The 16,545-nt window shown below is 34.7% G+C and overlaps 1 pseudogene; it reads left to right on the top strand.

Moving 5' to 3' along the window:
* The window catches only part of LOC143383224 (large ribosomal subunit protein uL30-like), a 101,271-nt pseudogene that overhangs the window by 8,017 nt on the left and 76,709 nt on the right, over nucleotides 1-16,545 (top strand).

The following is a 16,545-nucleotide window of genomic DNA, read 5'->3' as shown; positions in this document are numbered from 1 at the left end:
GTCATAGTTTTGAGCCCTTGGTAGATACTTATCAATGCCAGAAATATTCTGAGTCTTTCAAAACCACGTATTCTTTTCATCTATTAAAGTCTCTTATGGGTAGGATTTGAAAGAAGGTTTAGTTTGTGCCACCCAATTTCATTATTTAAATGTCTGTTTACAGTAGAGTCGCTTTTCAGTTAAGCTCTGGGCAAAACCCCATGATAGCTCCATACAAGGGGAGTTAACCATTCTCTTAAATGGCTCTAAAGCTCTTTTCATCCTTCAAAAGTGCAAAGTTTGGTTTCAGGTACTTGGAGGATTCCAACAATGGTGTCTCCCAGCCAAATGCTCTGCAGCTAAATCACCCCTTGCAGTTTGGCAGTTTCTTTCAGGAAAAAAATATAAAACATCCCTCAAATTGTTAAACAAGATAATTAGAACTGCTAGAACTGGGCTGATAATAGGCATGGGAATTTTTCAAGGGCATCCATGTCAAAAACTGTATTTAATAGACGTCCAGGGTTTGTGAAAAGCTGTACAAAGGGAAATGTTGCCACTTTGGATCCCTGGGGAGTTCAGTCCTTTGCCAACATGAATGAACTGCATTGTGCACCATTCTCTGCTCCATTTCTAAGTCAAACATTGATGTGGTGAGTGTTAGTCTGTTTCTTATATCTTCACAGCTAGCAACTTGAAAAAGAAAAAGGAAAGGAAACGAATTCCGAGGCTTTTAATGTTACACATTCAGAACACTAACATGAGATTGCTCTATTGAAAAGAAAGAAAGATAGTTAAAATATTATGTAAATCAGCACTTCCCAAGGGGAACAAGAAAACATTCCACAATGGCAGCATGTCATAGCAGAATGATCTTTTCTTGTTTGTTTGAAGAAACACATTATTTTTAATTGACAATTATTTCCCCTTACTAAATAGTAAGTACTTTTCAAAATTATGAAATGGACAGAGAAATGAAGATCCCTTAAATAACCTCTCCTTTTTAATTTAAATCAGTGCACCTTCTGATAATGAAAAAATGGCTCAGCGTTTACATATATCTTAGTAGATATGTACAGCAGTGGGGACATTGAACAACCAAACGTTCCTTAGAATCAGACTGATGGGTAACACAGAGGCTTGGAAAACCTCAATTATCTCACTCTTTCTTCTTTGGTGATCAGAGAGTTAAAAGGTACAGCACATTCTTTTAACTATCTCTGAAGGAAAAAGTGCAATGTGTAAAATGAGATGCATTTCAATTAAATTGAGGAGGACACTGCCATTCTTTAGCAACTTCACCCCTTGCTATTCCCTATTATTCTTCAGCCCTAAATACAGCCCAGAAGATTCAGGCTGTGAAAGTGAGTTTTGAAGCTCCAAGGTTTTCATCTTAGATTTGTCTTTTACCCACACTAAATATGTCTTGTGAACCCTGACAAATCATTTAGCAATGCGGAAGTTTCATTTCACCTAATCTAAAGGTTCTTTATACGTTCAAGCTATACAAATATTCGAGACCTGCTGTCACTGATGCTTAGAAGAGAATTTATCTATGTTGGCCAAATAATTCAGTTCTTCTGCTTCTATAAACAAAAGAAGACTCCCTAAAGGAAGACTATTTCTTTAGGAATGCTGAATAGGTTCAACAAAATTTAATGGGAAGTGAATATACCTAAAATGGATTTCCAATTCTGGTGAAGACAGAGTTATGGATAAGCTAACATACAGTCCACCCATAAAACAACTGTATTGATAGATAAAATTTATGAGGCAGCTATTTGCAGGAAAGGGCAAGAGAAAGAATGAAACTGCATGATGTAAATTCTGCATCTCCCCTAGATTCTGGTGTGCTTTACAAATTATGTCATAGAAAAGTGTGGCCACACAGATAGTAATTGTCTGACTGGGCAGAAGAAAGGGATCAGAGCTTGGGACTATTAAACAGGAAGAAACAGGTGGGGCAGAGAAAGCTTAGTGATCTCCTTGAGTCTTTGAAAAATAATTCATCTAGGCAGGATGAGACTCCGTGAGGACTGGCAGAAAAGAGATTTTCTTTATGAAAGCCAAACAGTACCAGGAAGGCTTAAAGAGTTAATCAACCATACAAATAGATATCACTGAATACTCAGTCATTCAATTAAAATTCAGAAAGTCTTCTCATTTATAAATAGATCTGAGGTAGCCTCAGAATGAGTTACTCCATATCATTCCCAACCAAACCCAAAACTAGCTTGAACGTAAGGAAGCAGTTCAAAACAGTAAATTAGATTCAGGACATACAAAAATGAAAGATTTTGAAAAGGAAATACAGATTCTCACAGATATGGTATACACATGGTGCTGCTTAAAATATTACATCCCAGGACCAGGAGAAACAGACAGAATGATGACACTATTCTGGGACTTAGCAGAGTAGTGATTTCAAGTGGCTGTATAAATACATTCAAAGAATTAACAGAAAAGATGGATATAATGTAGGAAAATATATTCATGAAATCCAAAGTGGAAGAAAAGAAAGATATGAAACTTAAAATGTCTCCAAAGTTGATAGAAATATTAACCTAGAAATTAAAAAGCAAAACGAACCCCAAACACATAAATTGCAGCAATACCAGAGAGCAAACCTAAGTATAATATTGCTGAAAACACTAAAAAATAAAGAAAAATATCTTAAAGACAACCCAAACAGGGCTGGGTGGTGGCTCAGTGGTAGAGCACTCGCCTAGCATGGGTGAGGCCCTGGGTTTGATCCTCAGCACCGCATAAAAGAAAGAAATGCATTGTGTCCAACTACAATAAAAAATAAAATATAAAAAAAGAGGAAGGAAAACACAAGACAGTGTTGATAATGATAGGTACTAATGGTTCATTAGAGTGATGCAAATGAGAAGAAAAATATCTTTAACTTGCTAAAAATAAATATTCATTCTTGAGTTCTTTATATGGAGAAAATAGCTTTACCAGTGTAGGAAAATAAGGACATCTCCAGTTTTAAGTCTAGAAAATTTGACACCTGCATAGTGGAAGTAAAAAGAATGTTAAAATGACAATTTCAGTTTAAAAGAAGGTGATTTGTGATACTGTATAGTGTCACAAAAATAAACGAAGAGAGAGAGATACATAATTGAGTGTGCAAATATATAGGACTGACCTTATTTGAAAAATGTTTAGAGTATAATTGACATTAAAGGAAAATAATAACATTATAACTAGGATTTGTAGTAAGTATAGATATAGAGTAGAAAACACCTGAAACAGGAAGATGGTTACAAATTGGGTTTATTACTTTAAAGGTATTTATGTATTAAGTGATAAATCCACATCAAGGTGCAGTGTGGCTATTAAAATAGAATACTCTAATCCATGGATATGCAGCTGAAAATAAAACAAAGCTACAAAAGTGCATACAAGCGAAAATAGAGTGATAAGAATGTACTCAGCTAAGCCAAATGAAATCACAAAGATGAAATAAGGAAAGATATGACAAAACTGTTTTTTAAATGGTATAACGGTAGACAGAAACCAAAGCACAGCAATAGTTGTATTACATGAAAATTCATTAAGAGTCCAATTGAAAGAGATTCTCAGATTAGATCAGAAAGTTAGATGCAACTATCTGGTGTTTATCAGAGGTGCTACTTAATCATCTGTAGGTAGTTTAAAGGAAAGCCACAGAAACAAGAGGACAAAGCACTTGCGCCCATGTTAACTTCTGACACGGTAGAACTACAGAGCAAAAGCTTATCAGAGGCCAAAAGGACATTTCACAATGACAAATTCACAAGAAGGTATTCATGTAGTTGATAGGAGTAGAAAGAAATTCAGTAAGGATACAGAGATTTAAATAAAACTAAGAACCCAATTGATATTTATAGAATACTCTGCACAATAAATATTGAATATCAAGCAAATAACAATGTTCAACATGATAGACCATGTTTTGAACCACAATACTAGTCTCATGAATTTCAAAGTTTTGACTCTGTATGTTCCAACTATGACCGAATTAAATCAGAAATCAAAAGAAAGAGTTTTGGAAAATCTCAACATGTTGTAAAAGCCAGCACACAGTCATAAATAACGTGGTTAAAACAGGAGCTGAGAAAACTAGAAAATACTCAGAACTGAATGATCATTATAACAGCATGAAAAAACACTATAGTGGTATAAAAATAGAAACAGAAAATGGCATTTGACAAAAGTATAGCTTCAATTGCTTGTATTAGAAAAAAAACTTATAATTGATTATAAAAATTGCCTATCATAGTGCCAGTCAGAATGACCTAATTAATCCCCAATAAATAGTAGCAAATAATAAAATTTAGAGGGAAAATAAAAGAAATAGACAAACTACAGAGAAAAATAAATGAAATGTCCCATTATTTATATGGAAGGAGCATACTCTTCACACAATAAAATAAAGTAAAATAACCTTAATAGATCCATAACTAGATGACCAAGGGGGTAGGGGTCGGGAAGGAGAGAAAAACACAATTCTAGGAAATGAGGTAGGTAGTATCGGTACAGAAAATAATTATGAACAATATGTGAACAAAAATTTACTAGCTCACACACAAAGGATACATTCATTGAAAAATATATATTAACATACTGATACAAGAAGAAATAGTTAAAATAACTATTTCCTACAGATATTGAGTTTTTATAATTAACCATCAGGTACAGATGGCTTCACTATTGAATTCTAGAAAACATTAAAGGAAGAAATAGTAGGAATCATAAAGTCTTTCAGAAAAGAGGAGAGAACTCATTCTAATTCACTTTATGAGGTCAATATAACCTTGGCAGGAAAAATTTTAAAAGGATATGTTAAGAAAAAAATTTTTCAAATCAGTATCCTCAGGCATAATAAACAAAAATTTTTCATTAAAATCTAGCAATACATAAAAAAAATTAGAAAAACACATTATGACAAAGTTGAGTTTATCTCTAAATGGAAAACTGCTCTAACATTTGAAATCCATCAGTGTAGTCCACCACAGTAATGAAATAAAGGAAAAAAATAACAGTTATGTCAATAGACACAGAAAAAGCATTTGATAAAATTTAACTTGCATTCATAGCAAAATTTCACAGCAAAGTAGAGGCAGAGAGGGGAAGGAAAATTTCTCCAGCAGATCAGGGTATGTATTAAAAATCTTACTACTCTCATCAAGCTTAATATTAGAATAGTGATATCTAGTATCAGAAGTAAGGTAAAATTGGCTGCTCTGACCAGGGCTACTTAACATTGTCCAAGATATCTTATCTATTGCAGTAACAGAAGGACAATAAGCAAAGAACATACAGATTTAAAGTATAAGGTTAAAAAGACAAATGTTGTTTACTGTATATGTAGGAATCCCAGAGAAACATTAAATACTAGAATAAGTGAATGAATACATATCCTATAATAAACATATAATGAAGAATGAATAAGCCATGGTACAAAAAACTACAGAGACAAATTTTTTAAAATCTTCAAAATATTGGAAAGAATATTTCACGTTAATAGACTACAAGAGAAAATATTATTAGTAAGTAAAGACAGTTCCTAACAAAAATCTCAAGAAGAATTCCGATTTGAAATTAAAAATCCTTCTTTCTTTTTTCTTTCCTCTTTTTTTGTATTTTACCATTTTTATTACCGCTTCCTCCCAAATATGAGCATCTTATAATCAAATGATTGGTTAGGAATAAATATTTTGATCAATTGTTTGTTATGTAGTTTTCAAAGCACTATCTTTAAATATGGGAAGGAAACTAACAGTCCATACTATCACCCATATAAAAGAGTTATTTAAAATGTTCCCATATTATAAGCAATAAAGTGAAGACATGGACAAGCTTTGTCATTTGCCCAAAGTCACACAGCACAGAAATAGAGAAAGCAGGATTCAATTTCAGTTCCAGTCAAAGCCAGAGTTTTAGCAGGAATTACACAACTAGTAGGGCCAAGTGATCTGTAGCCTTGTCACAGAATCATTCATGGAATTGTTATTACTGAGTCAACATTTCTTTTTTCATCAAGTCCAAGGAAATTCAGTTACAATACAAGCATTTACCACAGTTACATTTTCATCATAACTAACACAAGCTAATATTCTGTATAAAATTACTACCATGAATTAACTTTATGTCTGCAGAAAATGGGATTGTATGTAATTACTGATTTCTATTCACAATAAAAAAGCAAATTATCTTCACCAACATAAATGCACCATAAATTGTTTTGAGGCATAATGAAGAAATGAATTTCTGAAGGAAATATGGACCAAATCTGCCAAATTATTATAAATGATAGCTCCTTTAAAATTAGGGCATGTAATTGCAATTGGAAAATGTTATACTCTTAATGGTTACATTATTATTTGGGTAGACCAATAATCCTCTTTGCTGATGTTCCATTTCTAGGGTATTGACAGCATTTGCACATGTTAATATCAAAATGTCATCAAATTTATATATAGAATGATTTACTGTTTTCAGTATCAGATTTGTCATAATGAAGTGTCACCCATAAGTGTAACATAATGACATTTTAATTGAGAGAAGATGCTTTGGTGAATTTAAAAAAAAAAAAGCTATTTTTCTTTGGATAGTTCTGAGATTGTTGACAATTTTCAGCTGAGCATACTTTCAATTCAAAAGATTGTTCTAACATATGGCCACATGCATTTAATCTTAATGAGTGAAAATAACCTTTACTACATGACATTTTAAATCAAATAGAATAATCAGCCTTATTTCGGCACAGTATTTTATAACAATTACCTACTATATTTTGCATAAGAATGGAACATCTGCATCACAAACTGTCACAGATAATAAAGGTGTGATGATTTTATTGTAAAACTCTCATATTATCTAATAGAAGGAACCATCTACGTTTTAGAGGCAATTCAGCTAACCAGTAGTACCCAATTAAAATATTTTAAAATCAAACTTTCATTGCATTCAGAGTAGCTAATCAGCAAGTGACTTTAGAGAATCAATGAATTAACAATTGACCACATGTGCACACTGCATATTCATTTAACTAAGAGATATGTGCAACGTTCCTTATCAGTTTGCTAGTATTTCTCCAGCATTCACTTCTCTGACCATGACTTTTCTATAAATGTATATCTATCCCCCTATATATACATATACATACACACACATACATCCATTCACACATGTAATATATAGGCAGGGACTGTGTTATAAATTGTGAAGCACCCATTTACGAAAATTCCTCTAAGTATGTTGTTTTTAAAAAGTATACATACCAGAATATTTTGAAATACTTCATTTAAATGTCAATGTAATGCATATGAATTTATAAAGTGTCCTCATTCTGACAAAAATGATAAAACATCATAGTCTGAGAGATTACCCTAAATTGAACAATGGCAAAAATAATTCTAAAGCATTCTCTCAAAATCATAAACGTGCAGACCATTGGAAAACAAATTGTTTTTAATGAAATAGTAACTTCCTGGTGAAGGAGTTAAAATATGCTATTTTGCCCTACTGACAACTGATGTCAAAGGCACTGGAAGAAAAGCAGGTGCAAGAAGATCGTTATAACTTTAGTGTTGTTTCTTAAAAGCAAAAGACAAAACTACCATGTGAAGAACACCCTCCCTATAGAAGAAAAGGCAGGCCTCTTATCCCCAAGGACTGAAGTGGAGACAGAGAAGCAACTGTGTTAAAATAACCTACTTCTTAAGCCTTCCCATATAATTTAGTTATTTGGTACGTTTTATTGTTCCTTGTTCAAGTCAGTGTATTACTATATGACCATGCTGTTTTGGATCTTCATTTCTTTATTTGGGCTCTTATGTCATGTAAAACTTGTATAGGAAAAATCTATAAGCTTTTCTCCTGATAATCTCTCTTATATCAATTAAATTTTCAGATGCAGCCACAATTCCAGGAGGATACAGTTAGAATTTTTTTTTTTTATCCCCAACGATGACAGAGAAACCTAACTAAATACATGGAAATCTAACAAATATATGCCCAATAATTCTATGGATTTCCTAATGGTGGGAAAAGTTTCCCATGATGGGCAGTTTTCAAGGAACAGATGTTTGTAACTTATTTGACAGAGGGAGGGAAAAAAGGCTATTTCCTAAATATATGGAAATCAGTTTCATTTTGTAAAAACAAAAGGGATATTGAAGGAAAATATATTTATTGTCTTTTAAAACTTGGATTATTTTAATATTATGGTACAGATGGAATTTTTGTAATGAATTATGGTAATATTTACTAAGTATTTACACTTCATTTGTTATGGTAATCTTTTATTATTATATTTTGGTGGGGGGAGATTGGATTTACTTATAAACTAAATTTTATTTTCCAAATCTCTATTTCATCTGAAATTCTACCTCCGACTCCCCACTATGTAAACATTTCCAAGCTTATGAAAAATGAACTAATGAAGAATTTATTTTAAGCCACTTATTTTCACCCTCAGCCTTCAAAACCTCTCAAGACTCCTACAAGGTTTAGAGGAAAAATAAAATCATCAGAAATAACACCTAGCAATATAGGAAGTTAGTACAACAAATTGAGCTTCATTTTACAAATCTGGTCAGAAATATGTCCACTTCAGTGGAAAATCTAGAGCTTTAGCAGAAGATACATAAAACAACTGGCATGCCAATAGTCACTTCTCCAAGTCTGTGAGGTCAGGACTCAAAACTCAAATTTAGTTTTGTAGAAGCAAAGGACAGCTCAAGGCAGAATGAAGTGTCCACTTCCACCTCGATTTTGACATAGGCTAGATTTGATTCATAATATTGTGTTTATAGGAACTTGTGCTAGCTCTATGTTAGGCATTATATATTTGATAAAAACTATATATTTCCCAGGAGGAAGAAGCAAATCAATGTCCAATGTCTGTGTCAACTAATTTAGTTACTTCTAAAATACACTATAAATACGAATAGCACATCTTGTAGCTCGTTGGCAACCACATTCAATTTGTGCTTTTTAATAGATTCCCATACGGGACTTCTTTCAGGAGGCACCTTGAACTTTGTCTTGATCAAAGACTTGGATAAAGATATGGAAACCACATGGATTTAAAAATCAACAAGAGGCCACTATCCAAAATAATCTTAATAAGATGTAGTAGGGAAAAAATTGACAGAAATTAATTTAGCAGGTGAAGGTCATCTTGCTTTTATATTTGATAAACCTCATTATCACTGTTCATCCACATCACATGGAAAGCCCATTTTATGATACTGCTCTCCATAAAGTCTAGAACTTTCACTTACTCACACTTAATAGGGGTAGAGCATCTAGTAAACTAGAGCCATTCAAAGAACACACATGCCTATCCTATCCCTTGGTCAAAAATTCACCACCAATACACTGGGTCACAGAGGGTAGTGAACTTGATTCTAAATCCTGGTTCCATGATTTACCACCCCTGAGACATTGTACCTGACCCATACACCTTTAGTTGGAACTGAAAAAGATACTGACCTTAGTTCTGTTAGTATATATGTATCATATCACCATTGATTCAGCATCTTGTATGAGCTAGAAGCCATTTGATTATCTTACCTTCCATATAAGTAGAAATAAAAATCAACAAGAAAATGAATAAAAATCTCCAAGGCCCTACTGCTAATAAAGCCATGATTAGAATTCAAATGGGGCTTTCAAACTCATGCTCAATTTAGCAATAAATGAAAATCTTTGTTCATTCTGAAGAAGTAAAGTATAGAACTATCTTTTTAAAAGTCTTTGCAAATTGACAGTTCTTCAAATACTTGTCTTAGCCTGAGTCTTTGATGTGCTATAATTCTACTTTCTGAGGCAATGTTCTTAGTGCAATCTAAAAATTCTTATGTATGCATTTAACAATAACAGTTGTCCGATAACTCTATAGATTTTCTAATGGTGGAAAAAGTTGCCCACGATGGGCAGTTTTCAAGAACAGATGTTGTAACTTATTTGACAAGGAAAAAAAAAAAAAAAAGGCTATTTCCTTTCAAAACATTCCAGTGACTTTTTGATGGATGACATTGAAGACTTGCAAGGAAATCTTTTCTGTCATTTTTTTCTTTGCAAATTGAAATTTCACTGTGTTGTGTGTTCCCCCCATAACCCCATGTCAGCAATCTCTGACAGCAGAGTAAATGGGGGGCAAGACACATCACACCCAGCACATACACACAACTCACAAACACAATGTGCACACAACACACCCATACGTGGTTTAAAGAAAATTTGGGAATGAGGAAAACAGATGATTAATTTAGCACTGCGAAAGCACTATAGTACAAAGAACAGGCAATAGGAATTAATGTCATTTTCTGAGAGGTGGGGAAGAAGCACTGTGTGCCAAAGAAAGTGTGCTATGCGTTTGATTTACTGTCACTGTAATTTTTCTAATGTTTTGTAAGTAGGTATTACTATTGTCAAACCAAAAAAAAAAAAAAAAAAAAAAAAGAAGAAGAAGAAGAAAAAGGCAAAAAAAAAAAAAAAACAAGCCAGAGTCTTTGAAGAATTTAAGTAACATGCTTAAGTCAAAGCATTAGGGCTGGGATCCAAACCTAAGTTTATCTGACTTCAAAGCTCAAACTTATTTTCTGAAATCAGGCCTCATCCCATCACCTGGCTTCAATACCTCGCCACTGGAGACCTAAGGTTTGTAATTTGTTAGTATCCTGTTCTCAGCAGCTTCGTTTCAATTCTGCATGCCAACCTCAAATTTGATTAGGAGATCTCTTTAGATTTTGAAAGAGGCTGGAACTCCAGTGTGCTTATTTCACCTGCATCCTTCCCACCCACTCATGTGAATTTGGAAAGTGACCGATATTGGGTTTCAATTCCTATCACTGAATTCCTTGTGAATAATGCTGTCCTAGTTAGCCTTAATCAAGCAATCAGGGAGGTGCAGTCCTGCGCTGCTGCTTTGCCAAACAAGGAAAATTCTGCAGACTCTTGGGGGATTCTGAGGACTAGGATATTATTTTATAATGAGAGAACAGTCATTCACCAGGATCAACATGAACAATATGCTGTTTGCCCCCAAGCAAAAGAAAAACCCGCTGGTGTGTAATGTTGAGACAAATAGTCAAGGGGATGCTGAGGAAAGATAAATAACATATCTACGAAAATCATCCGGAAGAGTGGATGCTCAGTACTGCATTAGAATCTGGAAGGATTAACTATCCATCTACTTTTTTTCCCCCTCTTTAAAACTGTAGAGAATTTGTTGTAAATTTTAATTTATTTTCTTGTATCTTTGATGATAATAAAGCAAACACAATTGGCTTTTAGGTCAGGCTGATATTTTTATCTTTTTTTCAGCTAAACATGCACTTATGTTACAATGATAGTTGCATTTTTTTCACGGAGTAAGTCATCTTTAAAGAAACAAGACTAAGCCAGGTGCAGGGTGCTGTAATCCCAACTACTAACGCAAGAGGATCATGAGTTTGAGGCCAAGCCTAGGCACCACCCTGTCTCAAAAAAAAAAAAAAAAAAAAATGGGAGAGGGAAGGGGGGGGGGGAGAGAGAGAGAGAGAGAGAGAGAGAGAGAGAGAGAGAGAGAGAGAGAGAAAGAAACAAGGCTATTTGGGAAATCTATCTGGAATGCAATTGAGCTTTAAGGCAGAGAAAATAATAATCTGCATTTTATTGTTATTCACATAATTTTAGCAAAAATCTAATGCATGGGTAGCAAAAGCAAGTTGCTAAGCAACTCAGCGTGACCCTGACTCTGAATAAAATACAGAATAGGCTGGAAATGTAGCTCAGTGGTCAAGCACTTGTGAGTTTAATCCGCGGTACCCAAAAGAAAAAAAAAATAAAGAAAAAATTGTCTATTATATGTAAAACCAGACATTTTATATTTTATTAAGGAGAATTTTAAAGAAATAGAATGGTCCTCCCCCCACCCTAGTTTTAATATAATTTTTAAGATGTCATTTTGATACATGACATGATTCCACTAAAATATCTTTCCAAGCATTTTTTTTTGTTGACGTTCTAAGATGATGAATAACAATACCCGCACAAAAATGACATTTAGTGTCCCCAAAATCTTTAAGAGAGTAAAATCTTAAATTTTTATCATCATAAAACTCCAATTGCTGGGCTGGGGATGTGGCTCAAGCGGTAGCGCGCTCGCCTGGCATGTGTGTGACCCGGGTTCAATCCTCAGCACCACATACAAACAAAGATGCTGTGAATGCTGATAACTAAAAAATAAATATTAAAAAAAATTCTCTCTCTCTTAAAAAAAAAAAAAAAAAAAAAAAAACCTCCAATTGCAGACTTCAAGGGTTAGTAGACCGCTAATGTAAATAAGCAGTGTACATACAATAGTCCTCTGGTTTCAACCACTATACTGCCTGAAGGTAACATATACATATCAAGCACCAGGTATGTCAGCTCAGTTTCAATCTGTTTACAAAATTCTGTTTAATTAGAATATATCAGTTGGGTCACAAATGGGTCTTTTCATCTCCTTATCATCTTCAAAGACATTTATTCATCCCTCTTTGGTAGGTCACAGATGATGCCAGGGTTTGTGTGAATAATAGAGAGGTATCAGCCTCCTTCTTCATAGGCTGGAGATAAGAACTGGAGACTCTACAGGCAGAAATCACAGGCCAAAGCCGATGAATGTCAGGAAGAGGTATGTTGACAAATCAGGGCTTAATAATAAGGAGAGTCTCTGAGGAATTTTCGTGTCCCAATTCTTTTGTTAACTAAATAATTGCTATTTTTTTTTCCCCACAATGAATACTTCAGACACAGGGAACTAAGACATTTTCTCTTTTCCTGTCACCCCATCTGCCTATGTGCAAGACTGAAGTTATTTCTAGCCTCATCAAAGGGAGATCTCTGTGAACAGGAGTGACTGATTGCATACATCAGGGACAGTGAGAAAAGCACAGGCCCTGGAAAGGGAAGGCAAAGAAGGGAGGGATGGAGAGACACAGAGAGCAAGAGCTCAGTTGGAAATCTGGATAACTGATAGGTGATATTAGTGGGGCTAAGGAAAGAGCTTTTGTTATACCCACACTCAAGGATTTTGGAGGTACTGTAAAAGTCTATCGTGTTAAGATTTGCAACATCTAATCTGGTGACTTCACATTTTATATTTTATGAATATCAGTTTAAAACTTTAATCCTCACAACTACTCCAGGCAGTAGATGCTCTTAAAAGTCCAATTTCACATATGAGAAGAGTGAGATCCAGACTGGTGAAGTTAGTTGTTGAATGACATCCTTTTACCGAGGGGCTAAACCATGAAGGATTCCCAAGGTGGTGAAGACGAACTTCCATAAATACTTCTATACTAGCATGCAGGGGTAGAGAATTTCACAAGATTGTCTTCAGTCAGAGAGATGCTTACCCTTGGAACAACATCCCATGTATGCTATACGTACAACTGGGAGACACACTGGGCAGGGTCTGCTGATGCAGAAGGGTTGAAAGTCATTTGGGTATCTGAGCTGCTCTGCATGAAGTTAGCACTAATAAAGCTAAGGCCAAATATCTCCACATATTGGGATAGGAAGACAAAAGTTTTGTTCCCTTGATTCCACAAAGATGAAGGCAAATGTCACGTAAGAGTAGAAATTTTGAAAGCTCTCCCAGGCTCAAGCTTCCCAAACACTCTTCTTTCTAGAATACAAAGGAAGTGATAATCTTAGGTAACTTCTGTCATTTTACAGAAGGCAGAACAAAGTTGGAACACTTAACTGATTCTCCTGAGGTAAGAGAACTAGCAAGGAGAAATCAAGAATCCAAACACAGATATAACACATTTCAGAGACAATGCTCTCAGTTCTATCCTTTTAGCTGTTACGTAACTGGATCAAATTACATGAGCTAAATTGGAAATGAATTGTAGCTATTACAATAAGCAACTGTTAAGATATATAGATGAATCTGTCCCTTTATATAAGTTTATATACAGATATAGCCTCCATCTCCTGCTGTGAAAATTATTCTTCTCTAGAGCAAGCATTCTAACACTCACAGAAATAAAAGGAAAGCTGTCTCTTAGTATTATTTCTACCCAAGTTTTCTTGTTGGTAGCTTTCCCTTCAAGCTTGACCAGAACAGAAGCTGATAAGCGAAATGGTTTAATCCACTAATTTTACCATTTGAATGAAGGAGCCTAAGAAAAAGATGGCTCAAAAACACTGAAAGATCCTCTACTCTTTTAAAAGACAGAAATATTAAGACCTTTGAGTGAGGGATATTTTCCCCTTAAAAATGCAATATTATGTGACATATGGACAAGACAAAGACTTTTTTTTCTGAAGCAGCTATTAAAGTCTTCTAGAGAAGCACCACTGACAGCTGCCATATTTACTTAAGGTTGGTAAAACACTTTCATCTTCAGGGATGAAGACACTGAAGGACTTAGTGGGGTTATCATCATATTAACCTTAATGACTATGATTCAATCCCTCATGAAGAATAAGAATGGTGTCTGCTGTTTCTATGTTGATTTTGTTAACTTCACAATAATTTTTTTCCCCCCGTGGAAAATAAGAAACATTTTCCCCTACTTTAAAAAAAAGTAGAGCTACCAAAGAGGTGGTTTGTGAGTGACAGATTGTAGGATAAAACACCATAATCAGTGAAAATGTATTATTTAGGGAAAGTAAATTCCTTTGGTTTCTGGTGGCTGCTCTAATCGTCTGAATAAAATAACAGTATGCAAATGCTTGCTCTAGAGTTTGACAAGGCTGTCACTTTCCCTTATCGGACACAGTGCTTTATCACCATGCAGTCGAAAGAAAGGAGGAAATGAGGTGGAAAATATTATTATAGGATTTTTAGGGAACTTTGATAGAAACTAGAGACAGCTGTTAAAACTACTGTATTTAAGAGCAAATGTGAGTAATGAACCATTAAGTGAAATATGTAAGGCAGGGAAATATTTCTGGCAATACATATGCTCCAACATAATTTTTACTTACGTATAATGATATTAAAGAGTAGGCTGAGGCTACATGGAGAAAGCTATCGGCCACTCAGAACTGCCACCTTGTTTACACATCAAAGCCTTCCTACTCCTTTCTGAAGAGTTGCAAAGCTGTCTAGTGTCATGTAATAGCAGCTATGTAATTCATCTCCCTCTCTGGCTTGCAACCTTCTCCCCTTCCCTGTTCCCCTCTGGCTCACTCTGTTTTTACTCCCTTTTTGCATTGACTGCCAGGAAGCACAGAGTGTGATATTCTGAGCAAATGACTCAACTCTGCTTCCAGGATAATTATCTTTTTTTTTTTTTTTAAATCAATGAATCTGTCTATTTTTGTCTGTGTCCCTACCATTTCCAGTGATATGCAGCTGATTTTATTGTAATTGGTTTCAAGCACCTTTAAGAGAAGCAGATTGTTAATTCAAAACAAACATGAAACAGACACAAGGGTTTTCAGTTAATTTCAAAGAAATTTCAAAGCATAAGGCAGAATGGCAATCTGATACTTTTCCTTTTGCTTTTTAAAAATTCTCTTTGCTGACTTTCCCATAAAAGGAGGGTATGCCAACAGTGAGAACACATTATTTTTTTGTTGGAAATCATTGCTAACAATGTTTTTGGGCCAATACACAAGTAGCAACATGAGTTGTATTGATTATCATTGCACAGTTTCCTCTGTTAAAGCATTATTATTTTCTGGCATTACCTGGGGAAAATAAAATTTTTTATTTATTATAAAAATATGCCTATCACTTAGCTGGGTGTTTTTCTCCCTAGATAATATTTTGAGGTTAGTGTGGAATAAATATTTAATAATTCAGAAAAAAGCCCACTGAATTGGAAATATTTGTTTTGATTTACAAATTGTTTTCTTTTGATGTTTTCCTACAGATGAGTGATACTAAGAGTTTTCACCTATTCAATGGTTGTTTTGCTTCTGAGTTGGTTTTTGGCTGTAAATAATTGTTGAGAGAAGGTAGTAAAATGTAAAGTTATTAATAATGGGTTTGCTAAACCTGAAAAGAAGAAGAGATGATAGAACGCTCACTCTTAGGCAAGTAGAGATGCTTTTGTTAAAGAGGGTGAAGCAACCTATGGGAAATAAAAAAATAAATACATATGTACACACACACACACACACACACACACACACACACGTCACTGGAGAAACAAAACATCTCCAATTATTCTCGAATGTTGAACTTCTTGGCCAAACAGCAAATCCTCCTTCCTGCAGAGAATTCTAAGGACAGGCAAACACAACACCTTTGGCTTCAACTCTGAAGAAAACTTGGCCCAGCGGTCTTTAAACCCTTGGTGGTTCACACTGAGAAGAATCTGGAAAGAAATGTCATGTCAGAATCAGAAGCACGCCCCTGTTTTGTAGGAGTCACAGGCTTGAACGCCCCACTGGGGTGGGCTGTCATTTGTTGCTCGAAAACAATTTTAGGTGCACAAAAGGGAAGACAGCCAGGCCTCATCTAGGTCAGGAATCCTCATCTCTGTCAAGTTCATCTGTTTTCTGTTACCACTGCTAGCGACAACATTTGTGTATGGCTTATATGTGGATTATGTAAAGATCAAGGAAGAGTTCTTT

This window comes from Callospermophilus lateralis, chromosome 18 (genome assembly GCF_048772815.1).
Source record: "Callospermophilus lateralis isolate mCalLat2 chromosome 18, mCalLat2.hap1, whole genome shotgun sequence".
In the NCBI taxonomy this organism is placed as follows: domain Eukaryota; kingdom Metazoa; phylum Chordata; class Mammalia; order Rodentia; family Sciuridae; genus Callospermophilus; species Callospermophilus lateralis.
The sequence above is the reverse complement of the archived record's forward strand: the minus strand, read 5'-3'. Positions and strand labels throughout refer to the sequence as shown.